The sequence below is a fragment of the Lithobates pipiens genome, unplaced genomic scaffold (assembly GCF_037356315.1).
Source record: "Lithobates pipiens isolate NorthernLeopardFrog02 unplaced genomic scaffold, aLitPip1_a1.2 Scaffold_13, whole genome shotgun sequence".
Classification (NCBI taxonomy): Eukaryota; Metazoa; Chordata; class Amphibia; order Anura; family Ranidae; genus Lithobates; species Lithobates pipiens.
This window is the reverse complement of record NW_027507718.1, coordinates 35,181,441-35,202,901: the sequence shown is the minus strand read 5'-3', so window position 1 is coordinate 35,202,901 and position 21,461 is coordinate 35,181,441. Positions and strand designations below refer to the sequence as shown.

At 44.7% G+C, this 21,461-nt stretch overlaps 1 protein-coding gene across 1 annotated transcript in view; it reads right to left on the bottom strand.

Moving 5' to 3' along the window:
- DMRT1 (doublesex and mab-3 related transcription factor 1) overlaps positions 1-21,166 on the bottom strand; it is a 206,362-nt gene extending 185,196 nt beyond the window's left edge. Inside the window, exon 1 of the mRNA XM_077475009.1 lies at positions 21,097-21,166. The gene's annotated coding sequence lies outside the window, so the exon portion shown is untranslated. The remainder of the gene's footprint in view (positions 1-21,096) is intronic.
- Between the last annotated feature and the right edge of the window lie 295 nt (positions 21,167-21,461).

Here is a 21,461-nt window from a genome sequence, read left to right as displayed (position 1 = left end):
GAGCCGTACCAGGCCGCGTGCCCTCAACATGGGGGGGTGCCTTGGGGAAGGGGGGGCCGCGCGGCCCCCCCACCCCAAAGCACCTTGTCCCCATGTTGATGAGGACAAGGGCCTCTTCCCGACAACCCTGGCCGTTGGTTGTCGGGGTCTGCGGGCGGGGGGCTTATCGGAATCCGGGAGCCCCCTTTAAGAAGGGGGCCCCCGGATACCGGCCCCCCACCCTATGTGAATGAGTATGGGGTACAATGTACCCCTACCCATTCACCTGTGAAATAAAGTACAAAAAAAAAACACAACACAGGGGAAAAAATATTTTATTGCACAGCTCCGGGGGTCTTCCGTCTTCGGGGGTCTTCTCGCCGGACTCCTCCGCTATCTGTGTGTAGCTCTTTTACTAGCGGAGGAGTCCGGCTTTCTTCCTCCCCGCCGCCGGCCTCTTCTCCCGACTTCGGGGGTCTTGTCCCCCTCTTCGGTTCTTCTGCCGGGCCACCGCGCCTTCTTGTAGCTCTTTTACAGGCGGTGGCCCGGTCTTCTGTCGCCGCTGCCTTCCGTTCTTCTGTCGCCGCCTTCGGTTCTTCTGTCGGGCCACCGCGCCTTCTTGTAGCTCTTTTACAGGCGGTGGCCCGGTCTTCTGTCGCCGCTGCCTTCCGTTCTTCTGTCGCCGCCTTCGGTTCTTCTGCCGGGCCACCGCGCCTTCTTGTAGCTCTTTTACAGGCGGTGGCCCGGTCTTCTGTCGCCGCTGTCCCCGCCGACTTCCGTTCGTGTTCTTCTTCTTGTTCTTCTTGTTCTTCTCCAGGAGATGTTGACACGTCGCTCCCTCCGGCCGGAATGCCAGAGCCGCGCTGTGCGGTCACTTATATAGTGACAATGGGGCGGGGTCACATGGTATATGTCACATGGGTTGGTCACATGGTGACCCCGCCCCCTTACGATGTCATAGTCCCCATGTGACATCAACCCATGTGACCAACCCATGTGACATATACCATGTGACCCCGCCCCATTGTCACTATATAAGTGACCGCACAGCGCGGCTCTGGCATTCCGGCCGGAGGGAGCGACGTGTCAACATCTCCTGGAGAAGAACAAGAAGAACAAGAAGAAGAACACGAACGGAAGTCGGCGGCGACAGCGGCGACAGAAGACCGGTGTACGCGGCCTTATACTCACAAACAAGCGTTTAAAAAAGGCAATTCAGTGCTCCAGCAATTAGAAACCGTGTCTCTAGACACCTGCAACCTGGACCAGATGTTAGAAGGAACCAGATGGCATCACAGACAGCTTACGCATTACGCTATGTTATGTCCTTATTGGCTTACTGGCTGAGATTGACAGAAGCATGAGCCAATGGCTCCCGCTGCTGTCTCACCCAATGAGGAGAAAGACCTGGGAGAGTCGCTGCTCTGATGCACATCACTAGATTGAGGTAACCATTAGGGAGGGTGGTGCACACATAAGGTATTTTACCGTAATGCATAGAATGCATGATGGTAAAAAACCTTGAGCCTACAACCACTTTAAAGGAGAAGTCCAGCCTAAGCTTGTTTGGCTGGGCTTCTCCTATGGGTCATAGGATTACAAACCATTTGCACTCCTGTGACCCGTTTTCTTTGCTGATGCCACACAGATCAGTCCAGGCTCTGTGTCATTCCGACAATGGGAGTCTGGATCCGCCCGGTGCCTGGACTGATACCCGTTTCAGCCTCTCAGAGAGCCACTGAGAGGCTGAGATGGCCGATTCCCGCCCCTCCACAGCTCAGCACTCCCCTGAGTGTGGGAGGGCAGAGCGGAGAGCTGCTGATTGACAGTCAGCAGCTCTTTGCTTGGGGAGCTGTGAGAACCAAGCCATCGGCGATGTTCGATCACTTGGTTCTCAGTGTTAGAGGCGCGGGGGAACCGATGCTGCATCCACCTAGGTAAGTATGATGGAGGGAAAAAAAAACTTCTCTTTTAAGGATGAAGGTCTGCTTAATGGCATTTTTAGGCACATTAGAAGTTGTCTGAGCCTACTTTTATGAGACTTTTAAATCCTCTCTCAGCAGGATTATGACTGTCTCAGGCAGTTTTGTGATGAAGAGTACAAATCCTCTCAATGGATCCTGCTGCGATTCTATGCATTTTGCTTAACAAAAGAAAGATCCATTTACAGTGCTTATGAGGGAAGCCCAATGCAGCTGGAGCTCAAATGGCCTTTTATGCATGATGTAAGAGGAGGTCTCACATTGGTAGTAACATGAAAATATCCCCTTGTACAAATGTATGAACTAATACCTCATGCACACGATGAGAATATCAGATTAATGATTGTCCGTTTTTTTTTTTGCATGCTAGTCTCATATCGAAAACCAATAGGTTACTAAAGTTACAAAAATTCTCGTACAACAGAATACAACTCTGGAAGTGATGTAATGTATTATTTCATTTCCAAGCATGCATGGTCTTGGTCACGCAATTTTTTTCATACAAATACTAACTGAAACTCAAAAATCATTTGTTGTGGTATCGTACGAGAAACATTTCCGTGCTTGTCCCTTCAGATATTTTCGCATGAACTGTAGTGATCAGCTCTCAAAAGCTTTGTACTGATGATCAGATTATTGGGCAAAGCGGTATTTTTCAGCTGATTTTCTCATCATGTGTACTATGAAATATGGGTTGTTGGCCATAGGTCCCTGAAAAAGATTTTGAACTCCATGGAATCACACCACCGAAAATAAGTCCATCAAGTACAGTGGTACACAATATGAGAGGGTGGATTACTGGTCTAAATAATGGTAGAAAGGAAAGCCTCAGAGAGACTTCTGTCTCTCAGCACTTGAGCTTCAGAAGCAATGCCATTATAGGCTGCGACCAAGCATTTCAATAGGTTGATCAACAGTGCAGATGCTATTGTGTTCTGCCAGCTGCAGAACACCTGAACAGCGGCTACATCTTATTGGGTGCAGCTGCTGTTTGGCCATCGAAATATGATGTAAGAGGTCAACAGCAACCATGTAGTGAGTGGTCAGATATATTGCCGTCCAGCAGAGCAAACAGTAGGTGATGTCTTTTTGAGAACAGATAACACTGCTAAGCACCGCAAAAATTGCTACTTTTGAGACTAGAAAGGTAGAGGGGTAGTCAAAAAAAGATGAGGGGGTGTTATGTAGACCAGTGTTTCTCAACCTCAGTCTCAGTCCTCAAGTACCCCCAATGGACCATGTTTTGGGAACTTCCCTCAGATAAAATAGCTTTTATCAATACCATGTCATTGATATTGATTTAAAGCAGCTGTGCAAAGTAAAAGGAAAACCTGAAAACGTGGCCCGTTGGGGGTACTTGAGGACTGAGGTTGAGAACCACTGCTGTAGACCATAAGAGGAGAACTGGACAGAGCTGACAACAATGCATGGGGTTTCAGAACAGTAGAGACATTGCAATGTCAGCTCAAAAAATAAGTTATGAGCACATTGTATTTCTAACAGATCAACAGATACTATTCTGTATTTGCAGCATCCACAAAGGGATAAACACAGGAAATGTGCATGTATTGCAGACAGTGGCGGAATTATAGGGGTCGCCAAGATCGCCATGGCGACCGGGCCCCTTGCTGCAGGGGGTCCTTGAGGACCCCCTGTACTCTTCGATAAGAGGGGAGGCTGAGAGGAGCTCCCCGATCATTAGCCGAACTGAAATCGGCATTATGCAGGGAGCTCCTCACATTAGCCTAAGTAAAAGCACAGTGTGTGCTCTTTGTCTCCCCCTAGAGTGCAGTACCCGGCAGGAAAAGCAAAGGTAAATGTCTGCCTTTTTTTTTTTTATAAGACTATCTACTGTATTTGTCTTTATATGTGTGTGTGTGTGTGAGCATGCATGTGTGTATGTGAGCATGCTTGTATGTGTGTGAGCATGCGTGTGTGTGAGCATGCTTGTATGTGTGCATGTGAGCATGCATGTATGTGCGTGTGAGCATGCATGTATGTGTGTGTGAGCATGCTTGTATGTGTGTGTGTGAGCATGCTTGTGTGTGTGTGAGCATGCTTGTATGTGTGTGAGCATGCTTGTATGTGTGCGTGAGCATGCATGTGTGTGTGTGGGTGTGAGCATGCATGTATGTGTGTGTGTGCGTGTGAGCATATGTGTGTGCGTGCGTGTGAGCATGCATGTATGTGTGTGTGTGAGCATGCTTGTATGTGTGTGAGCATGCGTGTGTGTGAGCATGCTTGTATGTGTGCGTGTGAGCATGCATGTATGTGTGTGTGTGAGCATGCATGTATGTGTGTGTGAGCATGCATGTCTGTGTGTGAGCATGCTTGTATGTGTGTGTGTGAGCATACGTGTGTGTGTGTGTATGTGTGTGTGAGCATGCTTGTATGTATGTATGTGTGTGTGTGTGTGTGTGAGCATGCTTGTATGTGTGTGTGTGAGCATGCTTGTATGTGTGAGCGCATGCTTGTATGTGTGTGTGTGAGCATGCTTGTATGTGTGTGTGTGAGCATGCTTGTGTGTGTGTGAGCATGCTTGTGTGTGTGTATGCATGTGTGTGTGCATGTATACGAGTGTGCATGTATGCATATGTATGTATGTGAATGTGTTTATCAGTGGCGGTGCATCCAAAAGGGCGCACAGGTACCGCCCCCTCTCTCCAGCCACCCCCTCTATGGCCAAAGGACAGATTCATGCATAGCATAGCATGAATCTATCTATGGCCACCGCTGCCACCCCCATATTTAGGTGTCTGGTCCCTTTTGGGGTGCCGGACGCCTGAAGTACAGCAGCGGGGGGTGTTTTTGCAGCACCTGATTAGAGCCATGGGCTCTAATCGGCTTCAAAATAGGTGAACTGCGAGCGCCATGCCTGACGCTCACAGTCCACCCAGGTGTGTTAGAAAAGTGAATTAATATTCACTTTCCTAACACTGAACCGCCTCTCCACCAATCAGGTGTGTGGGTCTGTTAGCCGTCACCTGATAGGCGTCCAATAGCTGCACCTATCATTTCAGCCAATCAGGAGGAGAGTACGGAAGATGAGGATGGCAGGAGATGCATGGAGGACCCCGCTCATGGCCGTTACCCGCTGCCCCACCAAGACAGGGTAAGTGGCAGGCAGACAGCGAGCGGGCGGTGGGGATTCACAGTGGCAGCATTTGATGGACACACCAACAGCATTTGATGTGCACAGTGGCAGAGCTTGATGGGCACAGTGGCAGCATTTGATGGGCACACTGGCAGCATTTGATGGGCACAGCAGCAGAGTTTGATGGCACAGCGGCAGAGTTTGATGGCACAGCGGCAGAGTTTGATGGGCATAGTGATGACATTTGATGGCACAGCGGTGGTGTTTGATGGTACAGTGGCTGCAATTGATGGGCACAGTGGCTGTAATTTATGTTTTTTTCTGAATTTTTCAGTTTGCTTGTGCCCACCCCCCCCCTAAAAATTTTGAGCACCAGCTGCCACTGGTTTATATGTGTGTGCATATGTGAATTTTCCTCCTGCAGCCGCTGAATGCCTGTGGGTGGGAGAGGAGGAGAAGCAGGGGGAAATGGAGAAATCAGTTCCTTTATAGGGCAGCCACCCACTTGGGACCGGGCCCTGGTGTTCCACCATTGGGCTCGGAGAAAAGAGCCCTGTCCGGAGGTCGGGGGGGCCCTCCATGGTTTCTTGCATCGGGGCCCTGAAGGTTCTAGTTACGCCACTGATTGCAGATGTGTATCGAATATGTTTTTATTGATTTTGCCCAATCATATACTTGAAGTGACATAAATAACCATCCATGCCACTGGCTATAGCACCTCCTATACGGCCATGGCCAAAAGTTCTGAGAATGACACAAATATTAGTTTTCACAAAGTCTGCTGCCTCAGTTTTTATGATGGCAATTCGTATATACTCCAGAATGTTATGAAGAGTGATAAGATGAATTGCAATTAATTGCAAAGTCCGTCTTTGTCATGAAAATGAACTTAATCTAATTTTTTTTAAAAACACTTCCACTGCATTTGTGAATGCTTCAGGGTGCCCAAGAAAGTCCAGCAAGGGCCATCTCCTACAGTTGATTCAGCTGCGGGATTGGGGCTTGCTCAGGAACGGCAGCAGGCAGGTGGGAGTACATCTGCATACACGGTGAGACAAAGACCTTTGGAGTATGACCTGGTGTTAAGAAGGGCAGCAAAGAAGCCACTTCTCTCCAGGAAAAAACATCAGGGACATATGGATATTCTGCAAAAGGTACAGGCATTGTACTGCTGAGGACTGGGGTAAAGTCATTTTCTCTGATGAATCCCCTTTCCGATTGTTTGGGGCATTCAGAAAAAACCTTGTCTGGAGAAGAAAAGGCGAGAGCCAACAGTAAAGCATCCTGAAACCATTCATGTGTGGGGTTGTTTCTCAGCCAAGGGCGTGGGCTCACTCACAATTATGCCTAAGAACACAGCCATGAATAAAGAATGGTACAAAAACATCCCCCGAGAGCAACTTCTCCCAACCAAGAACAGTTTGGTGATGAGCAATGTCTTTTCCAGCATGATGGAGCACCTTGTCATAAGGCAAAAGAGATAACCAAGTGGCTTGGGGGACAAAACATCAACATTATGGGTCCATAGCCAGGAAACTCCCCAGATCTTAATCCCTTTGAGAACTTGTGGTCAATCCTCAAGAGGTGGATAAACAAAAACAAAAAAACACAAATTCTCACTAACTCCAAGCATTGATTATGCGGATGAGGATGAGGATGTGACCAAAAAGTTGATTGATAGCATGCCAAGGGGAACTGCAGAGATATTGAAACAGAAAGGTCAACACTGCAAATACTGACTGCATAAACTTAATGTAATTATCCAAAGCCTTTGACACTTATGAAATGCTTGTAATTCTACTTCAGTATATCATAGTAACATCTGACAAAAAGATCTAAAAACACTGACAGCAGACTTTGTGAAAATTAATTTTTCTGTCATTCTCAAAACTTTTGGCGATGGCTGTACACAAAACAGAAATCATTTCTGTATATGCAGTAACATAGCCTGTATATACAGTTCCTTGGCTTTTTATCTATTTTGTTACATTACAGTCTTAAGTTCAATGTTTTTTTTTATGTACGGTAAATTATATGTGATGGATCAGAACACAATAGTCTAAGTTGGTGAAGTAAAATTAGAAAAATATATACATAAAACAATTTTTCAGAAATATAAAAATGATAAAAGGCATGTACGTATGTATTCACCCCCTTTGTTATGAAGCCCATAAAAAGCTCTGGTGCAACCAATTACCTTCACAAGTCACAGAATTTGTGAAATGATGTCCACCTGTGTGCAATCAAAGTGTCACATGATCTGTCATTACATATACACACCTTTTGAAAGGCCCCAGAGGCTGCAACACCTAAGCAAGAGGCACCACCAACCAAACACTGCCATGAAGACCAAGGGACTGTCCAAACAAGTATGGAACAATGTTGTTGAGAAGTACAAGTCAGGGTTAGGTTATAAAAAAAATATCCAAATCTTTGATGATCCCTAGGAGTACCATCAAAGAACATGCCACAACAGCAAACCTGCCAAGAGACGGCTGCACACTGGGCATGGAGGGCATTAATCAGAGAGGCAGCACAGAGACCTAAGGTAACCCTGGAGGAGCTGCAGAGTTCCACAGCAGAAACTGGAGTATCTGTACTTAGGGCCACAATAAGCCGTACGCTCCATAGAGTTGGGCTTTATGGCAGAGTGGCCAGAAGAAAGCCATTACTTTCAGCAAAAAACAAAATGGCACATTTTGAGTTTGCGAAAAGGTAGGTGGAAGACTCCCAAAATGTATGGAGGAAGGTGCTCTGGTCTGATGAACCTAAAATTTAACTTTTTGGCCATCAAAGAAAACATAATGTCTGGTGCAAACCCAACACATCACGTTACCCAAAGAATACCATTCCCACAGTGAAACATGGTGGTGGCAGCATCATGCTGTGGGGATGTTTTTCAGCAGTCGGGACTGGGAAACTGGTCAGAGTTGAGGGAAAGGTGGATGGTGCTAAATACAGGGATATTCTTCAGCAAAACCTGCACCACTCTGTGTGTGATTTGAGGCTAGGATGGAGGTTCACCTTCCAGCAGGACAATCACCCCAAACACACTGCTAAAGCAACACTTGAGTGGTTTAAGGGGAAACATGTAAATGTGTTTGAATGGCCTAGTCAAAGCCCAGACTTCAATCCAACAGAAAATCTGTGATCAGACTTAGGATTGCTGTTCACAAATGCAAAGGATCCAACTTGAAGGAGCTGGAACAGTTTTGAAAGGAGGAATGGGCAAAAATCCCAGTGGAAAGATGTGGCAAGGTCATAGAGTCTTATCCAAAGCGACTTGGAGTTGTGATAGCTGCAAAAGGTGGCTCTACAAAATATCAACTTTAGGGGGGTGAATAGTTATGCACATTGACTTTTTCTGTTATTTTGTCCTATTTGTTGTTTGCTTCACAATAAAAAAAAATCTTTAAGTTTTGGGCATGTTCTGTAAATTAAATAATGCAAATCTTCAAACAATCCATGTTAATTCCAGGTTGTGAGGCAACAAAACACAAAAAATGCCAAGGGGGTGAATACTTTTACAAGACACTGTATGCTCTCTCTACTTAAAGAAGCAAATTCCTGCATACATAGAGGTTCTTTAGGATCATGTTTTTTACCAGCAGGCATAGCATGAACATCTGCAGTAGATATGCTGACACCTCCTCTCTTGAGTCGCGTGGTACCTCTTCGGATGGTTACATGGGTAACATTAAAGATGTATTTGAAAAATTCCAGTAAAGTGCATTCACATTTTTAAAGTGAAAGTTTAGAGTGGACAGAACTTGCAGCTAAGTAAAATATGTGCTCTTTATGCAGCAACATCATCCTTTTCATTTATTTCCCTCTTCTTGTATAAGGTCCCTGTAAGCAGTTCTGCTAATGATTCTGATTTCAAGAAGGGGCGCTGCTATAAAGGTTACTTTCATACTGAGTCGTTTTTGCGCTAAAAATAGCGCCTAAAAAGCGCCTGTAAACTGCCTCTGCTGCAGCCCCAGTGTGAAAGCCCAGGTGCTTTCACACTGGGGTGGTGTGCTTGCAGGACAGAAAAAAAAGTCCTGCAAGCAGCATCTTTGGGGCGGGGTGAGAGCGGTGTATGCACCGCTCTTAAACTGCCCCTGCCATTGAAATCAATGGGCATCGCTGTCAAAGTGCCTGCAAAGCGATTTGGCAGCGATGCTTTTTAACCCTTTCCTTGGCCGCTAGCGGGGGTTAAAAGCGCCGCTAAAACTAGCGGCTCTTTACCGTTAACGCACCCCAGTGTGAAAGTAGCTAAAGACAACATTGGATTTACACTGAACATAACAGAAATTGAGGGGAGGAAAGTAGCAGCCAGGGAAGAACTACAGACTAAAGTGCTGTACACACGATTATAAAATCGCATGAAAAATACTGTCTTCAAAGCAATCGTATGATAATCTGATCGTTAGTACACAGCTTTTAAAAACTGATCATGAAAATTCACGCAAAATTATCCAACGGGACAAGCATGGAAATGTTTCTATTGTTACCATAAATGTTACCATTTTTCATTTAATCAGTACAGTTGTCCTCCGAAAATATAAAACAAATAAATTACAATACATTACTTTTTTTTTTTATTCTGTAGTACGAGAATTTTCATAACTTTAGTAAACTCTTTTATTTTCGATATGAGACTAGCAGGCAAAAAAAAAAAAAAAGATTATTCATCCGATAATCTCTTCATGGGTATCAGGAAAGAAGAAAAAGCAGATATCTGTTTGTTTAATGGTGAGATAAAAACACAGCTGTACAGTAAAAAGAAAAAAAACTTACATACAGTAAAAAATATTGTTTTCTAACAAAAGAACTTACCTAGGACTAAAAATGTCTTCACACTACACCATGGTAAGGTGCTATATAGAGGGCTTTCATGCTAAGCCCAGTTATTAACATGAATGGCTTGTAACAATGTGCCAAGTTTAGTTCCTTTCCTTCTATGGCAGGATTTTGCAAACTTTTTACCCCAAGGCACCCTTGCAATCATTTTCAGGCCCCAGGGAACCCCTGCTAAGAGTAGTCCATTGGTGGTCATTGTGAAAATGCCCCTTCCATTGGTGGTGGTCTGTGGGAAGAATGCTCATTGCATTGGTGGCTAGAATAACAATCATACAGTCCTGGCTCTGGCTTTGCCAAGTGGTGTTGGACCTTGAACTAAGCACACACCATCACATAGGAGGTGAGTTAGCCACAGTTCATGGAACCCCTAGCCATCTCTAGAGGAACCCTAGGTCTGCCCTATTGTGTCTACCAGAACATGTTTGCCTTTACAGATGCTGTACTCTAGCTGACTTTGGAAAGTGCTGCTTGTCTATTTATTTATTTATTTTTATTAAAAAAATATATATATTTTTTAAATAAAATAAATTGTATTTTTTTTTATTGGATTTTTTTGATTTTTAGCAAATTTATTTTAATAAAATGCCTTTGGAGTAAAAAATCTATCTAAAGATAGTTTTCTGTTAAAGATACATTAATAATTTAGTTTATTCAGCATGAAATGGAGATTAGTTATGTAGCATGAGGCTGCATATTCTGCAATATTTACATTTTTGGTAAAGAATAAGTCCTTACATTTAAAGAGCACCTGTCATTTTAAGATCGATTATGGCAGCGCCTGTTAGCGGGCATCCACTAATGCGCTGCTGTTACATCCCTTACCTTGCCAGCAATCAATGCCTATCAGTGCCGCCTATCTGTGCGCACCAGTGCTGCCTATCTGTGCCCAGTGCCACCCATCAGTACCGCCTATCAGTGCTCATCAGTGCCACATATCAGTGCCACCTATCTGTGCCCATAAGTGCAGCATATTTGTGCCTCCTCATCAGTGCCCATAAGTGCCGCCTCATCAGTGCCCATAAGTGCCACCTCATCAGTGTAGCATGACCGCGCAATTGTCATTCAAAATGTGAGAGAGCTGAAAGCTGAAAAATGGCCTGGGCAGGAAGGGCATGTAAGTGCGGTTGTAAAGGCTGAAGGTTTTTTTTTACCTTCATAAATTTTATGCATGAAGGTAAAAAACCTTCTGTGTGCTGCTCCCTCCCACAGCTCCCCTAATACTCACTCGAGCCCCCTCTCGATCCAAAGATGTGCACGACAGCCTCGGCTGTCCTGGGACTTCATCTCCGCATTGTCAATCACAGCCAGTGAGCCAATGAGGAGAGAGCAAGGAGCGGGGCCAAGCCGTGGCTCTATGTGTGGATGCATAAAGCAGGGCTCGGGAGCAAGCACGCACCAGTGCCCCCATAGCAAGTGGCTTGCTATTGGGGGCACTGGTCAAGGGGGAGGGGCCAGGAGGACCGTCGGGGGATCCGAGAAGTAGAGAATCGGGCTTCTCTGTGCAAATGCATTACACAGCAAGTAAGCGTAAAATATATATATTTTTTTTTTTTAAAAGCCAAACCTTTAATACCACTTTAGGAGGATCTATGACGTATGTAACTGTCAGATACAACCAGATATGGAGTACACCAAAAGCTAATACTGTACTGAAAAGAAGGACTTTTACATAACCTTATCAACGTTAATAACTAAATTACAGATGAATGATGGACTGAACAGGATAAATGCCCTACGGATGTACTTTTAAAAGAAACCCATGCTAACATATAGGGGCTGCCAATGCTGAACTCCTTGTACAGATTCTAGTTGTGTCACTGCCAGGACTCATTTGCCCGCCTCTCTGTCCCAGCCAATTAGACATATATTCATTATATTCATAGATAAAAATACAAGCTTCTCCTGAATGGCAGAGAAGAACTCAGCCCCGACTCCCTTCAATTCTGGCTGCAGATGAGACGTCATCCACACTGCTGCACACTGAAACACAGCACCGCTTGCTGTATGTAGCTGATGCTACTAACTAAAGTCTATTGATGCACACACAGTGACCCCGTTGTTTTGTAATAGGAATAGTTTGTTTGGGCCAGCTTGTCCCAAATTAACCGTTTGAAGTCAAATTAACCCCTTCCCACTGAGCGTACGCAGAAATGCGGCCTCGGCTTTCGGGGGTTATACAGCTGTGGGCATCATCCCGGTACCGTTTTTTTAGAGCGGGCGGTCGGCTTTCCAGGCATAACAACCGATGTGGCAAAAGGCCACTCGGCTGTTATCCTGGAGGAGCGGGAGGGGATGTTTACATTCCTTGTGACAGCAATAAAAGTGATTAGATTTTTATTTTATTTTCTAACACAATTTAATAATGTAAAAATAAATAAGAAAAATATAATTTTTTAAAGCGCCTCCATCCCCGCGAGCTTGCGCAGCAAAGAAACCACATACGGAAGTCGCGCCCGCATATGTAAACAGTGTTCAAAGCACACCTGTGAGGTATCACCGCGATCGCCACTAGCACTAGACCTCCTCTGTAACTCTAACCTGGTAACCGTAAAAAAAAAAAAAAAAAAAAAAATGAAAGTGTCGCCTATGGAGATTTTTAGGTACTGTAGTTTGTTGCCATTCCACGAGTGCGTGCAATTTAGAGCTGCCACGACGCGTCGACGTAATCGACTAAGAAAATACGTCGACGTGCGTGCAGGGCTTCGATGCGTCACAGTGGGGGCAGTGCTTAGCATTTACCGCTCCCCTCCATGCCGCCGTCCCCCTCTCTTCTCCCCCTCCGTGCCGCCGTCCCCCTCTCTTCTCCCCCTCCATGCCGCCGTCCCTAGGGGTGCAACGGATCGTCACCGATCCGTGCGCACATGCCGCGATCCGCGGAGCGCTCCGCGGTCTCGGCCTTAGGAGAGGCCGCGGCTTCGGCTTAGCTCCGAAGCGGCGGCCATCTTTCTACACCCAGGTGTTTACAATGTGATCGCTCCGATGGAGCGATCACTTGTAAACAAACCGGCGTCATGACATGACGCCGGTTTCTCTCTCCCCTCTCTGTACTGATCTGTGCAGTGGAGGGGAGAGGTCGGATGGATGCAGCCATCCCTCTATACCCTGCCAATGCAATACTCTACTCTACTCTGCCATGCCATACTCTACTCTGCCCTGCCCTGCCATACTCTACTCTGCCCTGCCATGCCATACTCTACTCTGCCCTGCCATGCCATACTCTACTCTGCCCTGCCCTGCCATGCCATACTCTACTCTGCCCTGCCCTGCCATGCCATACTCTACTCTGCCCTGCCATGCCATACTCTGCCCTGCCATGCCATACTCTGCCCTGCCATGCCATACTCTGCCCTGCCATGCCATACTCTGCCATGCCATACTCTGCCCTGCCATGCCATACTCTGCCCTGCCATGCCATACTCTGCCCTGCCCTGCCATACTCTGCCCTGCCATACTCTGCCCTGCCCTGCCATACTCTGCCCTGCCATACTCTGCCCTGCCATGCCATACTCTGCCCTGCCCTGCCATACTCTGCCCTGCCATGCCATACTCTGCCCTGCCATGCCCTGCCCTGCCATACTCTGCCCTGCCATACTCTGCCCTGCCCTGCCCTGCCATGCCCTGCTCTGCCCTGCCCTGCCATACTCTGCCCTGCCCTGCCCTGCCCTGCCATGCCCTGCCCTGCCATGCCCTGCCATACTCTGCCCTGCCATACTCTGCCCTGCCATACTCTGCCCTGCCCTGCCATACTCTGCCCTGCCCTGCCATACTCTGCCCTGCCATACTCTGCCCTGCCATACCCTACCCTGCCATACCCTGCCCTGCCATACCCTGCCCTGCCATACCCTGCCCTGCCCTGCCATACCCTGCCCTGCCATACCCTGCCCTGCCATACCCTGCCCTGCCCTGCCATACCCTGCCCTGCCCTGCCATACCCTGCCCTGAACTGCCATACTCTGCTCTGCCCTGCTCTGCCCTGCCCTACTATGCGCTATGCTATACTCTGCCCTGCCCTGCAATACTCTGCCCTGCCCTGCAATACTCTGCCCTGCCCTGCAATGCCCGCCAATACTCTGCCCTGCCCTGCAATGCCCGCCAATACTCTGCCCTGCCCTGCAATGCATAGCTAATCCAAAAAAAAACACTAGATTCATTAAAAAATAAAAATAAAAAAAATAATCGGATAGTCGTTGACTAATCGAAGAAATAATCGATAGATTAGTCGACAGACAAATTAATCGTTAGTTGCACCTCTAGTGCAATTATAAAGCGTGACATGTTTGGTATCTATTTACTCGGTGTAACATCATCTTTCACATTATACAAAGCTGCACAAATACAGTGTGACGCAAAATATTGCAACAATCAACATTTTATTCTCTCTCTTCTTTATTAGATTCTCTGCTATATATATATATATATATATATATATATATATATATATATATATATATATATAATGTTTGGGGGTTCTAAGCAATTTTCTAGCAACACATACAGATTTTAACTTGTAGACACCAAATGTCAGAAATAGGCTTAGTCATGAAAGGGTTAAACCTGCAATTTTACTTTAAAAATATTGGTAATGACTTTCAAAATTGCTTTAACACTTTAAAGTGTATATAACATTTTAGTGAGTGCATTTAAAGTGGTTGTAAACCCTTACAAACCACTTTGACCTACAGGTAAGCCTAGATTAAGGCTTACCTGTAGATCCAAGAAATATCTCCTAAACCTATACGGTTTAGGAGATATTTCCAAAAAGACAGCCACCGCTGTCTACGCAGGCTCACTGGGCGAAATGCCGTGAGTGTCGGCTCCCGTGCGCATGCGCGAGAGTGACATCATCGCTGCTCCGGCAAATCACAGCGCCGGAGCAGTGAGACCTGGATGTCACTCGGGGATCCATGGCAGCGGCAGACATGAAGAAGGAGGACCGCTTCAGGGGCTTTGTTCTCAGGTAAGTTATTCATAATGAGCTAGTATGCTATGCACACTAGCTCATTATGCCTTTGCCTTGCAGGTTGCTTCCCCCCCCCCCCCCCCCATGGGTTTACAACCACTTTAAATACTCTTTACAGTAAAACTAAAGGCAAAAAATGTATTTATTTTTGGACCCCTGTCAGTTTCTTTTGTATTCTGTATGTCATTAGGCTGGATTCACACCTATGCATTTTTAGTGCTTTTTGCATTTTTCAGATTTGCACTACAGCTCGTGTTCCATAGGAAACAATGTTAAATGGACTCTAGTGCAAATCTGCAAAATGCACTAAACATACATAGGTGTGAATCCAGCCTTAGGCAGATTTCCCTTCACTTCGTTTCCCAAAGCCAAACAGGAAGTGAGAGAAAATCCAAAAAGAGGGAATCCCTGGCTGTCACAAAACCTAGTGTCCCCTTTGGAAGATTTCCCCTCTTTTCCTGATCTGGGGACAACCTAACGTGTGGTTTTCTTTCACGTTCAATAATAATGGTAAACAAGACAAAAGATGGTGAATCTCCCTATCAGGGACACTCTATCCAAAACTTAAAGTGGACCTCCACCCTGAAGTGGAAGTTCCGCTCAACTGATCCCTCCCCCCCTCCGGTGCCACAATTGGCCTCTTTCAGGGGGGTGCAGATACCTGGATAATCCAGGTATCTGCACCCACTTCCGGGACAAGCTAGCCGCAGCTAGCTGCAGATGCCCTCCCCCCCCCCCTTGTGTTCTGGGAAACACACAGTTCCCAGGACACAGCGGGGACCAGCAGAGACGCGCAGCGCGACTCGCGCATGCACAGTAGGGAACCGGGCAGTGAAGCCGCAATGCTTCACTTCCCGATTCCCTGACAGAGGATGGTGGCGGGGGCAGCGGAAAGACGAGCGATTGCCCGTCATCTGCCGCCGACATCACTGGACACTGGGACAGGTAAGTTTCAATTTATTAAAAGTCAGCAGCTGCAATATTTGTAGCTGCTGGCTTTTGATATTTTTTTTAAAGGTGCAGCTCCTCTTTAAAAAAAAAAAAAAAAGTTTGTCTTTAGTTATTGTGAATAACAATTTTAAACACACTCCCTTGTGTTTTGAAATAGCTACCCAGATAGTGATAAATATTATGTAATATTTGCTACAACTTTAGACTGTTGTAGTGTACCTACTTTACCATGCACGATTTGGAATGGTCTCTATGGTATTCATATTTAAATAAAATCCATTAAAACTTCAGATATAGAAACAATTGTGTACAAAAGAATGCGAAAGTTTAAACTTTTGTATATCTTTTTACACAATTGTTTCTATATCTGAAGTGTACCTTTAGTGTATTGTACTGAGATAGTCCAATTGCCCCCTAGCTCTTTTTTGGTGAGCACCTGGCTGGGGATCAGGCTCCCAATACCCTTTATCTCTACTTTACCATGCAGAAATAACTTTGTGTGCTTTTTAGAAGGAATTCAGCTAAATGGTAATGTAGCCAAATCCTAGCAGCTGCTCCTTCCAGCCATTATAAGTAAAGCAGCTACATAGCACTGATTGGTCTATAAATGGAGCACAACACCAGACTAAAGGTGCCCATACACTACTAGGGATATGCAATTAGCGGACCTCCAGCTGTTGCAAAACTACAATTCCCATCATTCCTCTACCTCTGGGTGTCATGCTTGTGGCTGTCAGAGTCTTGCTATGTCTCATGGGAGTTGTAGTTCTGCAACAGCTGGAGGTCCGCTAATTGCATATCACTCCACTAGACGAAAACTCTAGTTTTGGACAGTTTATTCATTTTTCGTCCAGTTAATGGGCACAAGTCAAAAATTAGGTGTGATATTTTTGAGCCAAAAAAATGAAGGAAAAGTTTGGAAAATATCTGCTGAACGGACGATAAATTGAAAGGTTAATGTGTTTCTCTCAAGAATTGAACTGTTGGCACTGCACATATGGGGCAGCACAGTGGTGTAGTGGTTAGCACTTTCACCTAGCAGTAAGAAGGGTCGCTGGTTTAAATCCCAACCACAACACCACCTGCCTAGAGTTTGCATATTCTCCCTGTGCCGGTTTCCTCCCAAAGACTTGCTGGTGGGTTAATTTGATCCTGTCTAAATTGGCCCTAGTAAGTATAAATGTGAGTTAGGGACCTTAGAGTGTAAGATCCTTGAGGGCAGGGACTGATGTAAATGTATATGTAAAGTGACAGTGCTATATAAATGCCTGAAATAAATAAAAATAAACTATGTGACCCAGAAGTCATTATGCATAATTCGCATAGGTGTGAACCCAGCCTTAGAGCTCATGCACACTGCAGCTCAAAAAAAAAAAGCTGCTTTTACAGGCATTTGAGCTTTTATTTCAGCTTGAAGAAGTTTGTGCTTTTTTGCACCCTTGTGCAAATTTTTATTGAGCTTCTTCAAGCTCCTTTTGAGCTTTTTTGAGCATAAGCATTTTTGTTTTCACAAACCCTCCTAGATAGTATTTTCTTAACCACTGTATAAACAAAACAATTTTTTTTTTTTGCGTTTTCAAGCTTTTTTGAGCTCTTCGGGGCACTAGCTACTCTCAAAAACGTGAGTTTGATAGGGGGTTCTGTCTGTAGGAGCATATGCCTGAAAAAGCCATAGTGTGCATGGACGCATTGGCTAAGATGGAGTGGAGATTCAAGGCAGAAACAATACAAGCTCAAAAGCCTGGAGGAGCCGCTTCTTTGAGCTGCAGTGTGCATGAGCCCTTAAAGTGGTTGTAAAGGCAAGTTTTATATCTTAATGCACAGAAAACCTTCTGTGTGCAGCAGCCCCCTTAATACTTACCTGAGCCCCAGCTCGATCCAGCCATGTTGCAAGAGAGCCTAGGCCATCCGGGTCTCTCTCTCCTGATTGGCTGAGACACAGCAGCGGGCGCCATTGGCTCTCGTTGCTGTCAAAATCAGTGAGCCAATGAGGAGAGAGAGAGAGAAGGTGGGGCAGAGCCACGGCTCTGTGTCCGAATGAACACATAGAGCAGCAACTCGGCTGCCCCCATAGCAGGCTGTTTGCAGTAGGGGCACTCAACAGGAGGGAGGGACCAGGAGCACCTAAGAGGGACCCAAGAAGAGGAGGATCTGGACTGCTCTGTGCAAAACCACTGTATAGAGGAGGTAAGTATAACATGTTTGTTATTTTTAAACTAAAAAAAAAACAAGACTTTAATATCACTTTAAATATTTTTAAAAATATATATATTTTAAATTGGCATAGATATTTTATGTATTTTAGTAACTGGGTTTACATATACTTTCATAATCCCATCAGTTATTTATTTCATCTGCCAGTAAAATGTTTTTTGTCAATCTGGTAAATATTATCAACGTCATGAGCTGCTGGCTGTCATGCTGCTAAGGGATTAGAGACCTGTGATAGCAATGACTATAAGGATAATTGATCCTGAGTGATCAGGCACTTGTATAAGTGATGTATAGAAGAATGATTGATCCTGAGTGATCAGGGACTTGTGATAGTAGTGACTATGAGGATAATTGATCCTGAGTGATCAGGTTTTGTGATAGTAGTGACTATGAGGATAACTGATCCTTACTGATCAGGGACTTTTAATAGTGATGTATATAAAAATTATTAATCCTGAGTGATCAGTGACTTGTGATAGTAGTGACTATGAGGATAATTGATCCTGAGTGATCAGGGACTTGTAATAGTAGTGACTATGAGGATAGTTGACCCTGAGTGATCATGGTTTTGTGATAGTAGTGACTACAAGGATAATTGATACTAAGTGATCAGGGACTTGTATGTATATAAAAATGATTGATCCTGAGTGATCAGTGACTTGTGATAGTAGTGACTACGAGGATAACTTATCCTGAGTGATCAGGGACTTTTAATAGTGATGTATATAAAAATTATTAATCCTGAGTGATCAGTGACTTGTGATAGTAGTGACTATGAGGATAATTGATCCTGAGTGATCAGGGACTTGTAATAGTAGTGACTATGAGGATAGTTGACCCTGAGTGATCAGGGTTTTGTGATAGTAGTGACTACAAGGGTAATTGATACTGAGTGATCAGGGACTTGTAATAATAGTGACTATGAGGATAGTTGACCCTGAGTGATCAGGGTTTTGTGATAGTAGTGACTACAAGGATAATTGATACTGAGTGATCAGGGACTTGTAATAGTGATGTATATAAAAATGATTGATCCTGAGTGATCAGTGGCTTGTGATAGTAGTGACTATGAGGATAGTTGATCCTGAGTGATCAGTGTTTTGTGATAGTAGTGACTACAAGGATAATTGACACTGAGTGATCAGGGACTTGTAATAGTAATGACTATGAGAATAATTTATCCTGAGAGATCAGGGACTTGTATAACTGATGTATAGAAGAATGATTGATCCTGAGTGATCAGGGACTTGTGATAGTAGTGACTATGAGGATAATTGATCCTGAGTGATCAGGGACTTGTAATAGTGATGTATATAAAAATTATTAATGCTGAGTGATCAGTGACTTGTGATAGTAGTGACTACAAGGATAATTGTTACTGAGTGATCAGGGTTTTGTGATAGTAGTGACTACAAGGATAATTGTTACTGAGTGATCAGGGTTTTGTGATAGTAGTGACTACAAGGATAATTGACACTGAGTGATCAGGGACTTGTAATAGTAATGGCTATAGGGATAATTGATCCTGAGTGATCAGGGACTTGTAATAGTGATGCATATAAGAATGATTGATCCCAAGTGATTGGAGACTTGTAATAGTAATGGCTATAAGGATAATTGATTCTTCTAATCCCGCGTACACACGGTCGGAGAATCCGTTGGAGTGCGTCTTATCGGACCGTGTCGTCAGATAATCCGACTGTGTGTGGTATGTATCGGACTGATTCCGTCCGAATCTCCGTCCGACCCAATTTTCCAACTTGTTGGAAATATTTCCTGACCAACTGGGCCGGTCGGACGTAATCCGATCATGTGTAGAGAATTTTGATCGGACCAAGTGCCACGCATGCTCAGATCAAATTCCTACATCAAAGCTATTGGCTACTAGCCTGAATGTAGTCCCATCGTAACGAAATTACGTCATCACGTTCTGAAAGATCGGATTTTTGGACAACTTAGTCCGACCGTGTGTATGCAACAGTTTCGGACACAATCCGTCAGACTAAATCTGAAGGACAAAATCCGATGGATTTGGTTGTGGAAATCTCCGACCGTGTGTACAGGGGCTTAGGCTGGCTATACACTATACAATCAGGTTGCACAATCTTTGTACAATCTCTATTAGGTTTACTTTAACTATGTAACATGAAGACAAACCTAAACAATACATTCACTGTGTGTCCAATCAGTCAGGCCCTTGCACAATCAGATCATAAATGTATGGCCAGCTTTAGATTCACCAAAACTATGTAAACTAAAGGCAAACCTGAACAATCCATTTACTATGAATGGAGCCAGGCAGGCTCTTGTATTACACTGTGTATGGTCAGGGACTCATAATAATAATGTATTTATAGATAAGTGGTCTTTTTTAGTGATCAGAGACCCATAATAGTAATATAGATAAAGAGAAGTGATGCCCATGAGTGATCAGGGACTCAGAATAGTGATGTGTACACATATATATATATATATATATATATATATATATATATATAATATATATCCTAATCCTCCCTAATGATCTTGGTAGTAAAGTATTACGAGATAAGCGATCCTCCCTAATAATAATAGTGAAGTATAAAGAGATAAGTGACCCTCCCCAATAATAATAGTACAGTATTAGAGATAAGTGATCCACCCTAATAATAATAGTGAAGTATAAAGAGATAAGTGACCCTCCCCAATAATAATAGTACAGTATTAGATAAGTAACCCTCCCTAATAATAATAGTACAGTATTAGATAAGTAACCCTCCCTAATAATAATAGTACAGTATTAGATAAGTAACCCTCCCTAATAATAATAGTACAGTATTAGAGATAAGTAACCCTCCCCAATAATAATAGTACAGTATTAGAGATAAGTGATCCACCCTAATAATAATAGTGAAGTATAAAGAGATAAGTGACCCTCCCCAATAATAATAGTACAGTATTAGAGATAAGCGACCCTCCCTAATAATAATAGTGAAGTATAAAGAGATAAGTGATCCTACTAGGGATCAGGGACCGGTGGTAGTGAAGTGTAGAGGTAGGTGAACAATCATCGCTCTCCTCCATCTACTTACCTAGCTCTCCAAGGGTTCTAGAACAACTCCCCTACTCCTGCTGCAGCCCGATCTTCCCGCCCACTCCCGCACTTCTCGCCTTACCCATGGAGCTCCTCTAAGGAGAGAATCGCTTCCCATTGGATGATACCAATTGTAGGGATGACAGGCGGAGCTGAGAGCCAATCGGACTCCCTGGCAGAGGTGGCGCGGAACGCGGGTGTTGTATGTGCGGTTATGTCGGTGTGTGGGTGCAGGGCCTGGTGTGTGCAGAGTGTGTTGTGCACGGCCTGTGCATATCTGCCCATCGATAATGAATCTGCTCGTCAATAAAGCCTCCTCTGAGACTAAAGTGTCAGGATAAGGGGGCAAGGTTCCTTCTTTCC